The 15,718-nt window shown below is 35.6% G+C and overlaps 1 pseudogene; it reads right to left on the bottom strand.

The window, feature by feature from the left end:
- Positions 1 to 3,797: 3,797 nt before the first annotated feature.
- On the bottom strand, positions 3,798 to 4,097 carry LOC102729681 (10 kDa heat shock protein, mitochondrial pseudogene; annotated as a pseudogene).
- Positions 4,098 to 15,718: the final 11,621 nt, after the last annotated feature.

Below are 15,718 nucleotides of genomic sequence, written 5' to 3'. Positions count from 1 at the left end.
TAACTTATACCACTAGGAATACATCATGAAGTGGAACTTAAATCAGACTTCTGGACTTCTGAACTTGATTTTCTGCCTCTATTCCACAGCTCTGATTAGACTTGGCCATCAAGTCCCAGTGTGGTTGAGGGTCAGAGTTGAGTACTGGGAACGACCATGTCCCCAGAGTTTTTTGTCACAGCCATTGTCATGGTAGCTGACTCCTCACTCCCCAACACCTCTCCCAGCACATACTTACACACACAACTAAAGCCTTGTAAAATAAGGGAAGCTGTGGCCAAGAGCACAGACATGTGATAAATATGAGATTTTATTTTGTGCAACTTTGCTCTTTCTCTTTTTTTAGAGGAATTTGTATAGATGAACATCCATTATTACTCTGTAGTTGAGAGTAATTATGTTTTGGGTTCTGCATCATTAAATCTTATTGTCTATGCTGGGGCCTCACTTTAAATTCACTAAGTCCCTCCTCAAAACATAAACATTGAATTCAATGAAAATCCATTTAAATTTGTTTGGGTATTATCAATCCTGGCTTCCCTGAGTACATCAGTGTTTGCAAAGGCTAACCTGAGTGTGGCATATGAACTTTAATCACTGAAATTCTACATTACTTGTGAAACTAAATTGTGAAAGTTTTGATCTTGGTTATATACCATCAAGTTGATTGGGGATCTGGTTATATACCATCAAGTTGATTGGGGATCTGGTTATATACCATCAAGTTGATTGGCTCTGTAGAATTAGAATGTAAATTTATCTAGGTTTGGTTGAATTAAACATCTTTTTAACTTGGGTTTCTCTCTATTAGTTTTAGGCTGAAAGCCTGGGATAAAGATTTTCTTAAAACTAAGTTACTTTTGTAAATAAGTTTTCCCTAATACCAGTTTGTTTTCCACCATCCAAAGAAAACTAACAGGAGAACTAAAATTGCCTTAGGATGTAAAAATTATTAAACCTGGGCGCCTGGGTGGCTCAGTTGGTTAAACGACTGTGTTCGGCTCAGGTCACGATCCTGGAGTCCCTGGATCGAGTCCCGCATCGGGCTCCCTGCTCGGCGGGGAGCCTGCTTCTCCCTCTGACCCTCCCCTCTCTCATGTGCTCTCTCTCTCTCATTCTCTCTGTCTCAAATAAATAAATAAAATCTTTAAAAAAAAATTATTAAACCTATATGTTCTTGCTCTGAAAGGCAAAACACTTCTCAGGATTACAGATGCTTATGCAATGTGCATTCAGCTGTATTTAAGACATCGCTATATTATGTAGAATTATATTACAATTAGAAACCTGACTTGAAAATTTGTGTTCATTTAGTAGACCATACACAGTCACTCCCAGTTTCTCCCCAAATACCTACAGTGGAAAAGCAAAATATGACTTTACCACACTGAAAATGAGCTTTAAAAAAGCTGTGCAAATAAGCACTTAGAACAATGCTTTGCACTGATCGGGCCTTTGCACGTTCAGCTCCCTGTGATTGTATTTCTCTTCTATATGGGATTAATCTAGGTAATCTCTGCTCTTCCTTCAAATTTCAGATCAAAGGGAGATTTCCTTAGGAATGTATTTTCTGACCCTACCTGCCACCACATTCCCTGCCTTGTTACTTCATGAAACATTTATTCAAAGTACTTATTTTACTAATTTAATATTCATTAGTATGATTATTTGGTTAATGACTGTCTATACTATAAACTCAGTAAAGAATTGTATTTTTTTAAAGATTTTATAAATTTTTTTATTTGAGAGGGAGTGAGAGAGAGAGCACAATCAGGGGGAGCAGCAGAGAGAGAGGGAGGAAGCAGGCTCCCCGCTGAGCAGGGAGACCAACATGGGGCTCGATCCCAGGATCCCAAGATCATGGCCTGAGCCGAAGGCAGACACTAAACTGACTGAGCCACCCAGGCACCCCAAGAATTGTATTTTTTATCACCATTATTTCCCTAGTACAAAAAATGTCTGGCATAAAATAGTTTCTCAGCAAACTATTGAGAAATGAACGACTGAGTGAATTGTCACATAGTAAGAACTGAAAAAATGGTGGGCAGCATAGTATTTTTTCTTCTCTATCTTAATATGATGCTAACTTATGGTTTCTGAAATTTCAGATGGGCGTGGTTTTGATGTGATCTCTACATGCTTATACATTGACCATATGATGACTACTCCCTAATGAATCTGGTAGAACAGTGTGAAAACCATGTCTAGCTGAACCCAGAATAGCACAAATGTTTCATAAATCCAGTAAAGGCTTAGGGGAGTAGATACACAAGAGCTACGAAACAACTGAATGAAGAAAATTCCTACAGGAACCCAAGGTTAATTTTTAAAAAGTGCCCATTTATATAGATACCTGGGGTGACTATTTACCTCAAGCTGTACCAAATACAAATTTGGACAGCCATAATTTTACTGTGCTATTTTCATATTTTTATTGGGCCTAAGTACTGCTGTCTTTCACAAGTTTCCCCTTTCACTGCTTTTTTTATAGGTCTTCAGATTCGATAACATCCAGAACACAATAGGGCCTTCGGTAGAGAAGGGCTGTCAGGATTGGGCTTCTTTATGAGAGGTTAAATTCTCCCAAGCAAGACCTGGTAGTGGAATATATTGAACAAGAGGAGCAAAGCATCCTAGACATTGTATGTTTTCACATACTCAGCTCAAAGTATCAAAGGATAAGTTACTTATAAATTCAGCAGAAGAGAACCAGATGAATATCAAAAAGCAAGTATTGAACTAGCAGATTAGCACGCAAATGGACAGCTAAATAGGGTAAAGACTATACACGCTGCTTGTGCTTAAACATAGAATATAAATAGATCTAACTCCCTCGAGAATGAGTTAAGAGGGGAAGGAGAGAAAGAAAAGGAGCAAGAGTAGGAGGATATATATGTGTATGTGTGTTTATGTGTGTCTGTAGATACATACACACACAATTTATAGCTATAATATAATACTGCTGAACCAGATAAAGGGAAAATCATGTTTATGAAAAAGGAAGACATAGTTTCAATATTTTTTTAAGAAACTTGAAGAAAATCTCAGAAAATATACTTATTATCCACTGTATACAAGTCATTCCAGCTATGAAATAGGAAAAAGTCATTAAAAGAGTACATTCAGAAATAAAAATATCATGAGATTAAATTGAGAAGTGGATGACCCCAGAAAGGATTAAAGAATAAAAATGTAGCAGCAAAGTAAAAATCCACAATGATGACCCTGAGGAGAGAATTGTTACTATGAAACATGACAGATGCAAAGATCAAACTTGAGAAACACTCTTAGATGAAGTAGAAAAGGTTGAAGAGAAAAAACAATGACAAAGAATATGATCAATATGGAGGGAAAAGCTTCTTGATTCATTTTTAAAAACAACTGTGTACTTGAGAACAATAAAATTGAACAGAGGAAATGATAATATCCAATATTGAAGAAAGTATTCATAAGCTGAAAAAAGATCTGACCATCAAGATTGAAAAGCTTACCTTGCTCTAGGCAAAAATCAATAAAAAGCCACGAATTAGATATATTTGACAAATATTTGGATTATAAGCGTAGAGAATAAAATCCATTGGTTTTAGAGTGTGAAAAAAAAAAGAACATTACTGAGGAAAGAAGTTAGATTGGTCTCACACATCCTCTCTTTATTTTTATTTTTTATTTTTATTTTAGTTTGGATACCATTAGCTTATAAAAAAAGAGACATGAAAATTATTTACATGAAAGATTTCACAACTTCACTGGAATGGGCAGGTTCATTTCATGTCATTTCAATAATGATTTATTTCAGTCTACATACTTTCTGAGAATGTCACCCTCTCTAAGAAATAATCCATGTCATCTAGAACTACTTTGGTGCCTCCATATTCTGAGAGAACTTTATCTCCAACTTTCACACTAAGTGGTTGAATCTCTCCACCCTTTCCTTTAGGGCCCGATCCACCAGCTTTTACTGTTGCTTGCAATACTTTTCCTTGAGATTTTTCTGGAAGCATAATGCTTCCTTTGGTTACAGTTTCAGCTGCACTCCTTTTAACTAAAACTCGGTCAAAGAGGGGAAGAAACTTTCTAAATGCGTGTCCTGCCATGACTTTGGCTGACGCAATTCCTACACTGCTCTGGAGCTGCCATGGCTGCAAGAAGACCCGTAGTCCAGCCCTTGTTGGGCCAGGTGAACGTGGGAAAAGCTCACACATCCTCTCTTTAAAGCTTATGACCAGAATATAATGGAACACATATATAATTTTGTCCTAAAATTATTTTACCCAGAAAACTTGTCTTTCATGTGAATGCAACAGACATCCTCAGAAATGCAAGAACACATAAAATATACTAGCTGTTTAAAAAATTACTTGAAGATGTATTCAAATTGAATGAGAGCTTGATCTTAAAGTGAAAGAATGGGGACTTTGCTGTTGGTTTCTTCTAATTCCTTAACCACACGGAGGGAACTTGAAAGATGAAATTTTTAATGTTTTGATATTTTGAAAAAATATGATATGTGATATTTTGAAAAAAAAATTGGCTACATAATATTTTGATGAATCTCCTAAACTAGAAACAGGACATCTTCCTTCTACAACAGTATGTATAAGCAATACAAATGCAAAAATAACATAAAGATGAGCAAGGAGGAAATGAAGATGAAGCTAGAGTAAGTGATAATCTGATCATTCATGGCCTTATATGTAGATGCCACTTTTACGCAATCAACTTGAACAAAAGAGACCTGAGTAAGGTAGAAGGGCCCACAGTGGCCCCCTGGCTGAATACAAACCAGCCCATTAGGTGACCCATCTCAAAATATCCATAAGCCCTAACTGACCAATGGATTACCTACACCCAGACAGAGGTACCAAAAAAAGGAAAATTCTATAGTTCTCATACCTCCTCACCTTCCCCCTTAACTACAGCTACCCCGGCCCCCACTACCTGCTGGCAGTCCTTCTCTTACTGTCCTGCTCACTGCTCCCTTGTGGTGTGTTCAATAACCTTCTATCTCCTTTTTTCTACCTTGATTGAATTCTTTCACTGCCTGCACTGCTGGCCTCCACCTAATTGGATTGCCCCACATTTAGTGGCCCCCCCATCTGATTGGCAGACCCCCACGTTATAAAATAGGGTAACAAATTTGGCCTACAGAGTAAAAGAAAAAAATTAAAGAAGAAATGTAAAGAAACATAAGACACAAAGATCATAAAATAGAGAAAAGATTGAAGATAAAAATTATCAAAATGTAAATGAATTTTAAACTCTTTTTTTTTTTTTTTTATTTTATTCATTTTTCAACAGAGAGAGAGAGACAGCGAGAGAGGGAACACAAGCAGGGGGATTGGGAGAGGGAGAAGCAGGCTTCCCGCCGAGCAGGGAGCCCGATGCGGGACTCGATCCCAGGACCCCGGGATCATGACCCGAGCTGAAGGCAGACGCTTAACAACTGAGCCACCCAGGCGCCCCTAAACTCTTTTTTAAAAGTTAAATAATATGTAATTTGAAATAACAAGCTTTAATCTCATAGTAACTTTGAGAAATCCATATAAAACAAATGGTACACAAAGATTAAACATTAAAAATTGATAAAAACATATTAAGTAAATACAAAAGCAAAACCAAATATAGGGGCGCCTGGGTGGCTCAGTTGTTAAGCGTCTGCCTTCAGCTCAGGTCATGATCCCAGGGTCCTGGGATCGAGCCCCGCATCGGGCTACCTGCTCTGCGGGAAGCCTGCTTCTCCCTCTCCCACTCCCCCTGCTTGTGTTCCCTCTCTCGCTGTGTCTCTGTGTCAAATAAATAAATAAAATCTTAAAAAAAAAAAAAATATAAAAGGACTCAGGAATTAAGTAAGACTGACTATAATACAAGAAAACAAAATTAAATATGATAAAAGACTCAATTTACATTGTCACAGATGTCACAAAAAGAATAATCATTAACCCTTTGTCCTGAATAATCAAGCAACAACATATTAAGCAAAATATCATAGTATTAATACACAGAAATAATAATTGTGGGAGACTTTACTATACCTCTTTATTTTTTAAATTTAAAGTAGATAAAAATAAATGAAGATACAGAGTTTATACAATGTAATTACTAAAGTTGAATCAGTAGATTAATATCAAAATTCACAAGCAGCTATCGGAGACTAGACTTTTTTATGTTTACCATTAACAAACTCACTGTATGCCAGGATATTTATGGGACAGGAAGAAATGAGGCAGATGATGTTAGACAGGTAGGCAAGAATCTGGTCATTTATTACCTGATATACCAGGGTAAATAATTTGAATTTAATTTTAATTACAATGGAAGACATAAAAGGGTTTCAGAGAGTTTTGAAACAATCTTTTTTTTTTTTTTTTTTAGTTACTGCATGGTAATGAATTAAAGAGAACAGCAGTAATCTGAGAGATAGAATGACTTGGTCTTATATATTAGCAGTGGCACTTATGTGTAGAGGCCACCTTTACACAAACTAAGTTGAGAAGTGGTCTAATTCATAAACTATTTGGAGGTAGCAATAACAGAATTGGATGTGTAATATAAAGAAAAGAGAAAAGCAAAGATGTCTTGCAAGACTTTAGCTATAGTAACTCAATGAGAATGAATTTCTTAGGATGAACAGGTTTTACTAAAGGGGAAATAAAGCATGGGAAATAAAGGATCAGGTTTATATATAATAAATTCAAGGTGTATCTAGACTTCCAAGAGCAGGTTAAGTAGTCAATTAAATATGCAAGTGGAGTTCAGAGGAAAGTTTTCGGTTAGAGAATCCATTCTGGGAATCATCAGCATATGGTTACAATCACAAGAATGGGTGAGCTTAGCAAGAAAGAAAGTCTAGCAAGAGGAGGAAAGTAAATGTAAAGACAAGTCTTGGAGCACTCCAACATTAAGTTTGAGAAGAGGATGAGGCATCTAGCAAAGAATTTAAGAATCATTAGAAAGGCAAGAAAAAATTAGATCATTTTTTTTTTTGTCACTCAAGCTAAAAATATATGTATTTGAAGAAGAAGGGTCACGTATGTAAATGTTGTTGAGAGGTAAAGTAAGAGGAGGACTAAGAACTGACCATTGGATTTAGCAATGTATATGTCATTGATAATCTTGATGTAAACATGTTTGTTGGATTTATGGGAATGGAATTTTAATTGGGACAGAATAAGAATAATAGAAAGGAGAGACACTAAGTAAAAAAACTCTTTTGAGAATGCTAAGTAATGTGATGGAGGTTTAAGTGGCTGTGGAGTCATGAGCAACATTTTCTTCAATTGAAAGGTATGATAGCATGTTTGCAAGCTTATGGAAATGATCCAGAGAGAAATGATCTGATGAAATAGAGGAAACTGGAGCTATTTTCAAGAAAGAATTCTCAGATAGGTAAGATGAGTGCACAAATAGGAAGATCTTAATGGAATACTGGCTGTCTATCCATTGTCCCAGAAGGGAATGCAGAGTGATATGGGAACACGTGAAGGTAGGTTTGGCAGTGGGAGAATGTGGATGTTTTCTTCTGATAGGTTATTATTTTTTTTCCCATGAAATAAGTTCTTAGGGCATTGTTGATGATAAGAAATAGGAAGGATTAGTAGAAGCTTTAAAGGATTATTACTGAAGTTGTCACCTTTTAGAGTAGAGAAGTGAATTAAATAGAGATATTATTAGGATTTTGGTTAGTCTCTAGGGCCCACTTGAGGTTTGTAAGCTTATACTGAAAGTGAGACTTAACAGCATGGTTGCTTGTTATTTCATAGCCATATTCAATTACTTTAGTGGAGACACAGAATAGATCAAGAACTGGTTATCTTTAAGGTTGGAGGTGTAAATTTTACAAGTGTGGTAGGCTGAATAACACCCCTGCCCCCAAAGATGTCCATGTCCTAATTCCTGGAACATATGAATGCTACTTTATATGACAAAAGGAATTTTGCACATATGATTAAACTAAAAAGAGGATTTTGCACAAATGAGATGGGGGGATTATCCATATTACCCAAATATGCCTGATATAATCACAGGATTCCTTATAAGAGAGGGTCAGGAAATCAGAGCGGGGAGAAGGCAATGTGAAGATGCAAGCAGAGGTTGGAGTGATGCAGCTAGGAGCCAAGGAAACACATCTCTAGAAGATAGAACAAGCAAGGAATGGATTTTGCCCTGGAACCTCCAGCAGGAATCAGCTCTGCTGACACCTTGATTTCAGACCTGTGACACCAGTTGTAGATTCCAGATCTTCAGAACTGTAAGAGAATAAATTTGTGTTGTTGTTAGCCACTAAGTTTTAGCAATTTGCTATAGGAGCAATAGGAAACTGATAAACCAAATGATTTCAGTGAAGGAAGAGAGGAGCAAGGGAGTTGAGGTATGCTGCAGCAGAATGATCTTAATGATAGTAAGGAGGGAAATATGAACATGGGGAGTGGTAAAACACATTATAACACAGAACACAGAAATAACAAAACTAAAAAACTAAAAAAATGGGAAGAGAAAAGAAAGGAAAAGAGAAAAGAAGAATAAGCTCATGTATTGTTATTCGGGTATAGGTGAAAGATAAAGGATACCATTAAAATAGACACAGCAGGGGTGCTTGGGTGGCTCAGTCAGTTAAGTGTCTGACTCTTGGTTTCTGCTCAGGTCATGATCTCAGGGTCCTGAGATTGAGCCCCACATCAGGGTCCATGCTCAGCGCAAGCTGCTTGAGCTTCTCTCTCTCCCTCTCCCTCCTTCACCTTCCTCTCTCTCTCTAAAATAAATAAATAAAATCTTAAAAAAAAATAAAATAAAAAAGACGCAGCAGATAGTAAAAGGATAAATAACAAAATAGAGGGCCACAGTCATAAACAAAGATAGAATACAAATATATAAATGTTTTTTAATTATGAAAAGAGCTAAAAAATGAAAGACAAAGGATACACATCATAATTATAACAAAATGGTGTGACAGAGTTAAACGTCTTAATCATATATTGTATTCAAAATACACTAAAATAGTGATATAGAAAGGCTAAAACTAAGCATGGACAAAGACAATATTTTGTTTTATTAACCACAAGAAAAGGATTACAATCCTAATGTCAAAGTAGAATCCAAACTAAAAAGTATTAAAGATCACATAAAGGGCACGTCCTAATGCTAAAAGTTATCATTTATAATGAAGATATAATAGTCACAAATGTAAACACATCAATTCCCTTTAAAAAAAAGAAACTGCAGGAGTTGCAAAGATAAATGGGTAAATGCACTACTAATAAGAGGATTTCATTCACTACTCTCAATATAAGACATTTCGATATATATGTATGAATCCTATGTGATTTCACAAATTTGGAATCATGCAAGATCTTAACAGTATATCAACTGTGAATTTTTATGATTACATTTTCTGTTTGACATGTCAAATTAAGTTCACTGTTTAGAGCTATATTTGTGGTGGTATGTGTATAACTTTAGACAGATACCTGATTCGCCTGGCCCTTTTAAGAGTGTAGGAAATGTCTATCAGTCATCAAAATAAGGTAATTGATCTACATGTTGACCTTTGCCCCAAATAATTAAATTAAATTATTAATCCTGATTAATCTTAGTTTTCAGATAGCATAAAATCTCTCATGGGAAAAGCTGAGATAAACACATCAATTAGCTTAAAAGAAAGGAGGGGCCAGTTTAGATTCACATTGTACTTCAAGATAATGACACACACATTTTTTAATAGCTCCTCAGACTCCTCTTTCTATGCAGCCTTGAATCATGCTGTGCACTGATCCAAAATGACATTTCAAAGTCTTCTGCTCCATCAGTACCCTTCTCTCTATCATGTCTGATGCTTACAAGAAATACTGTCAGACATTCTGAGAACTATCTATCACCAGGCAGTCACATGAATGCAGAATCAGATAATTTAAATCGTGTACATGCTGAACAAAAGATAATCCATTTGGGGAATGGGAGGTTAAAAAAAAAAAAAAGTCACTCCAGTTCTGATAATGTCCATAGCAGCAAATCCTACATTTTCCTATTAGATAAAATAATATATTAGATATTTACAAAGCCTCTTTCCTACTCACACAGAAAAATTCATAGTTATTCTGAGTGATAATTTTAAGGCAACAGTACTCTGATTCTATCAGGCCCTATTTCTCTAACTGTATTTCTCCCTTATCCCACTTATTGGTCTCTGATCATATGCTGTGTATTTGTCCTTCTGTGCTTCAGCTTCCTAGTTCCCTTTACCTGGGTGCCTTTATCCACTACTATTTTTGATATTATAAATTCTCACAATCTCTCAGATCCCATCTTCTTCCTAAAGCAACTGTAGCTAATGATTATCCCTCCTCCTTTTGCCCTCCTAAGGTACTCATTTCCTACTTTTTGTATGGATGCTTTCTTTTGTTTTTTTTATTGTTTTATATCTGTACATTTTCTGTCCCCAAATAGAGAAATGGGGCAATTTTGTACTTATTCTCAAAAGTTGGATTAAATGTGTTCAGTAGAAATTTTTTTTTATGTCATGATGCCCAATAATTCTGCCAGAGTGCCGTAAGTGAAATATATCTATGGTAATTAATCTTGTGGCATAATTTTAATAGAATCTAAGATATCATTGATCTCTGACTTGAGGATAAAGACTGGTTAAGTAGCATTTCTCTCTCTCTCTCTTTTTAAAGATTTTATTTATTTATTTGTCAGAGAGAGAGAGAGAGCACAAACAGGGGGAGCAACAAGCAGAGGGAGAATCAGGCTCTCCGTTGAGGAAGGAGCCCAATGCAGGGCTCGATCCCAGGACCCTGGGATCATGACTTGAGCTGAAGGCAGACATTTAACCGACTGAACCACCCAGGCATCCCTGCTTAAGTAGTATTAAAAACAAAATGTATGGCAAAGAAATCTGTCCCAACGTGCTTCTGATATTTGAGAACTATTGTGTCTCTAGGGGAAAAAATAACCAATTTACACAAAAGTAAAAAAAAATTTTTCTTTATTTTTCCCTTGATGGGACAATTTCTCAATATTCCAATATGCCTTCCAGGGGCACTGAAATTAAATCTTCAATATGCTAGTCAACCTTTAAGCCCTACCTAACACATAAACATAGAGCAACACATGATGCAATTGATAAAGTCATAAAGCCATAGCTGGGATACTCTAGAATGATATAGATTAGTAAAAATTTTGAGTTTATAAATAAAAAATAATTTTATCTGCCTATAGGTCATTCATACGTACCGTTAAGATTATTGAGTTGGAGAGGAGGCTGAAAGGAAGAAATAGTGATTGTGTGGGTAAATTTTGTTTTTGTTTTGCTTAGTTTTTGTTATTCTTAGTTTGTCATTCTTCTTTGGATTGTGTTATGAAAGACTGGCCACACCCTTGCTGCTCAGGCAGCTGCCCTGTGCTCACAATGTAGCTGCCATGGGTTCACATCTAGAGAAGAAGCAGTAGCATTATTTGACTATTCATCCTACTGCCCATTGTGTTACTCTAGTGAAGGATACTTGAGTTCCTTCTGATGGGAAGAAGAAAAGCAGAAGCTGCTTATTACTGCCCCAGGTTGAGATTCCTTTTCCTGCTGACATATTTAGATACTAGATTCTGTAATATTTAGGATGTTACTTTGTAACCATGATTATAATTGTCCCAAATGTTTAAGATTTAAAAAACCACTATTATGCAAAAACCAATAAATATACATGAACATTAGTTACAATCTATTTATCTAATAAATACATTTTTAAAGTTCTGTGCTAGAAGTTATGACAAAATTAATAATCTAGTAAGGGTGGTAGGGAAAAGTGTGAATAAATAACACTTATACAAGGTAAAATACTTGTCCCACAAAAGAGATACAGCAATTATGGTACTTAAACTACAGTTGTAGTAGTGAGAACTGAAGGAAACTGGTGGAGTTTTTCTGAAGGGCAGACTGAGAAAGAAGAGAGTCAAACTGCTGAGAGTAGATCTTAAATGTCCTCACCACACACACACACACACACACACAAATACTGATTATGGGAGAAGGTAATGGAAGTGTTAACTAACTGTATTGTATCATCACATTGTATACCTTCAACTTATACAGTGTTACCTGTCAATTATATCTCAATAAAACTGGAACAAATTTTGGAAGAAAAAGCAAATGGCCTGATACTAATAGAAAGTTCAGTTTGAATGGATACTTCCCCAAAAAAGATATATAGATAACCAAATCAGCACTTGAAATGCTTAGTGTCCTTAGTCATTATAGAAATGCAAGCTAAAACCACAATGAGATAGGAATACACATGTATTAGAATGGCAAGAACAAAAAGAACAAAATGACTAAACAATCTACCTATAAAGATGCAGAGCAACTGGAAAATTTGCACACAATGCTGGTGGGAATGCAAAATTATACAGCCACTGTAGAAAACAGTTTGCAGTTTGGTCATTTCTTGTAAGGTTAAACATACATTTACATTTATTACAACCCAGCAATTTTAAGTATTTGCGTAAGTGAAATGTTAACCTATATTCCCCCCAAAACCTGTATGTGACTATTTGTGAAAGTTTTATTTGTAATAACTGTAAACTGAAACAACTCAAATCCCTTAACTTGGTAAATGGATAAACAAACTAGTACATCCATACAATGAAATACCACTCAGCAATAAAAATAAATGAAGTATTGATGACATGCAACATGAGTGAATTTCAAATGCACTATGCCAAGTAAAGGAAACCAGACTAAAAAGATTACATAGTATATTACTCCACTTACTTGACATTCTGGAAAAAGCAAATGTATAGAATGAGTAGATCAGTGGTTACCTGAAGTTAAGGAATGGACTTCAAGTTTCTCTCCAAAGGATAGCAGGAGGGAATTTGGGAGGAGTCATGGAATTGTTCTAGATCTTCCCCATGATGGTGGCTATCTGACTATGCATTTGCCAAACTCATAGGACCATACAACAAAAGGAATGAATTTTCCTGTATGGAAATTAAAAATAAACAAGAAAATAAAAACTGGAGGCTTAGAGTGTAAGACTGCTCAGGGTCCTTCAATACTACATTATTATAGCTAGGGTTTCAACTCAAAAATCCTGTTGGTTTTTTGTAGACTTCAGGAATCCTGCAGGAACCCAGTTGAATGACCATGTACTCAGAATCCTCCCTGTCAGGTAAAAAATGCCATTAACTGTTTGGGCCATCTTACTTAAAATTTCTAAGGAATGGCATGATAGGAGAGGTAACAGCCTTTAAACTGGTACTAACAAGTGAGTCTGTAAAAATTCAGTGAAGCTGTTCACAGTACACGTATGAATTGTACCGTTTTGTATGTTACATTTCAATAAAAAATATCAAAACATTTAAAAAATTCAGGAGAGCCTGTTCTGGGTAGCAGATAATAAGACTGGTTTTGGATGTATGGAGCATGAGGACCTGATCATACATCTTAGTATATATCCAGCAGGCGATGGGGAATGTGAGAGTTTGAGATCAATAATAGAATCAGTGATATTAATTTTGGAGTTTCATTTATCTAATGGGACAAAAATATGGAGGATTGCTGAGACAGAGCATGCAGAATAGGATTCTTAAAGCAGAATACAGTTCTTAACCTGGGGTTCATAGAATGTTTTTGATTTAAAGTCTGTATTTTAGGTGTTCTTGAACCCCTTTAAAGTAAGCAAAATTTTGTGTGTATTTGAGTGTATGCATGTTTCTGGGTTTCTACTCAGAAAGCTCCTTTTACAGAGGAAGAGCAGAGGGTTGAACATAGAGCCAGGAGAATCTACCCTTAAAGGATTAAGTTAAGGAAAGGGAACTACCAAACAGAGGGAAAGAGAAAAGCAGAAAAGAAGGTAGAAGGGAGAACAACAGATCAAGGCTCCATAAAGAAAAACTCAAAATTGAGGGGGGAGAAGTCAGTAATTTTAATCAGTAGTTGCCATGTTCAAGAAAGTTAAAGACTAAGAAAATATTTTCAAATTTGGCAATCAGGCCTTCATTTTGGACCACTCAGAGAACAGATGCAGGCAAGTTATTTTGAAAAAAGCCATAGTATATGTAGTTAAAGGCAGGTAATAGGTAGGGAGAAAATAGAGGTAGTCTGAATAGTCTATGAAAAATTCATCAGTGAAAGTCAAGTATGCAAGAACAAGCCATTCATTGAGAAATGTTGGAATTTAGGAAAAATGTTTAATCAAGGAGGTATATATTATGTAATTGTTTACAGGCAGAAGGGAAAAACCGAAGTGATAAAGACGTTAGAATATTTACTGAGGAAAAGAGTTAATGGAATCATAGGTAAGAGTCAAAGGATAATATTTGATAAAGTCAAGGAACACTTCTTTAGAGGTGTTCAAATTCTTAAATTATTGCAGTATTTAAAACTCTGAGTATTTTTGAGCAATAAGTTCTTAGTATTTTTTATGTACTTATTACAAGGCTGGAGGAATTAAGAGGAGTGGTGGTACAAGGCAGAAGGAATTATAAGGAGAAACAGGTGTGATGGCATGTGTCATGGGCTAATCTTGGATTTTGGCATCAGACAGACCTGGGTCTGAATTCTGATTCTGCTAGTCACTGAGTCTGTTATGTGACTATGGCAATTTATTTAATCATCATAAGCTTTAATCAGAACCTTAATAAAATCCACCTTTCAGAGTAGTGATGAATATAATGCATATGAATGTCTGGCACACAGTTGAAATAAAGGGATCTTAAGAATGATGGAAATATTCTAACGTATTGTAAAGATGGATACACAATTCTGTAAAGTCACTAAAAATCATTTAATCATTCACTTAGAAGCAGTGAATTTTATGGTAGATAAGTCATATTTCAATAAACCGTTTTTAAAAACTCCTAGATAGTAGAGAATCTATATGGTATATACCATACTCAACACTAAAATGAAAGAGTGGAAGCCTTAGGCATTGACTGAATGGGATTGTATTTGATCAGAGGAATAGACATGCAGAGCACCAACATAGAACTTCCATTTGCCACTTTTCTAGTAGTTAAACCAGCACTCTCTAGTAGTTAAACCAGCTAGAATGGCTATAATTCTTGCTATCAGCAGTTAGTATATAGATTATATTTTTATTTAGGAATAGAATTGGATGAATTATCCTTTAATTGGGTAGGAATTCATTACAAATTCTGCTTTATTCATCACTGAGGTGACTTTGCTGGTTATATAAGCTTTTTACAGGAGTGAAAGTACCCAAGAATGAAGATGAGCCAATAATGAATGAGCTTGCTAAACTGACTTGTTGTTTAAAGAGAGCTGTAATTTTTCTAGAGCCATTACCATTTTTAAAAATCAGTAGAAAAAAAGAGATAAATGTGAAATGAAGAATACAGTGATGTCTAAACATTTATGGGTTTTTTTTGGTTAATACTAGGTAATGTTAATATTCACACTGTGTTATCGCAGTAGACTGACTTACATTCCAAAGTTTCTAAATGACGATTGTATTATTTTGCCCAAAATATATTTGAAAGAAAACAGAAAATATGTTTCTATTTGGGGTGAAATTGTGGTGTCTAATAACTGATGCTGAAAGTCAAAGGTGGTGTTGATTCATCCCATACACTTTCCCCAGGCATCTTTTGGAGTGTTGCAATTGCTCCCATGGCATGAAATTCCCTCCACTGGAATCATTCTTTTGAGTTCATCAACACAATATGGTCATTATCACCAAAAGGCCCTTGGAAAAAATGCATATAT

This window comes from Leptonychotes weddellii, chromosome 9 (genome assembly GCF_054177405.1).
Source record: "Leptonychotes weddellii isolate Sample4059 chromosome 9, ASM5417740v2, whole genome shotgun sequence".
Taxonomy (NCBI): Eukaryota; Metazoa; Chordata; class Mammalia; order Carnivora; family Phocidae; genus Leptonychotes; species Leptonychotes weddellii.
This window is presented reverse-complemented; position numbering and strand designations above follow the sequence as displayed.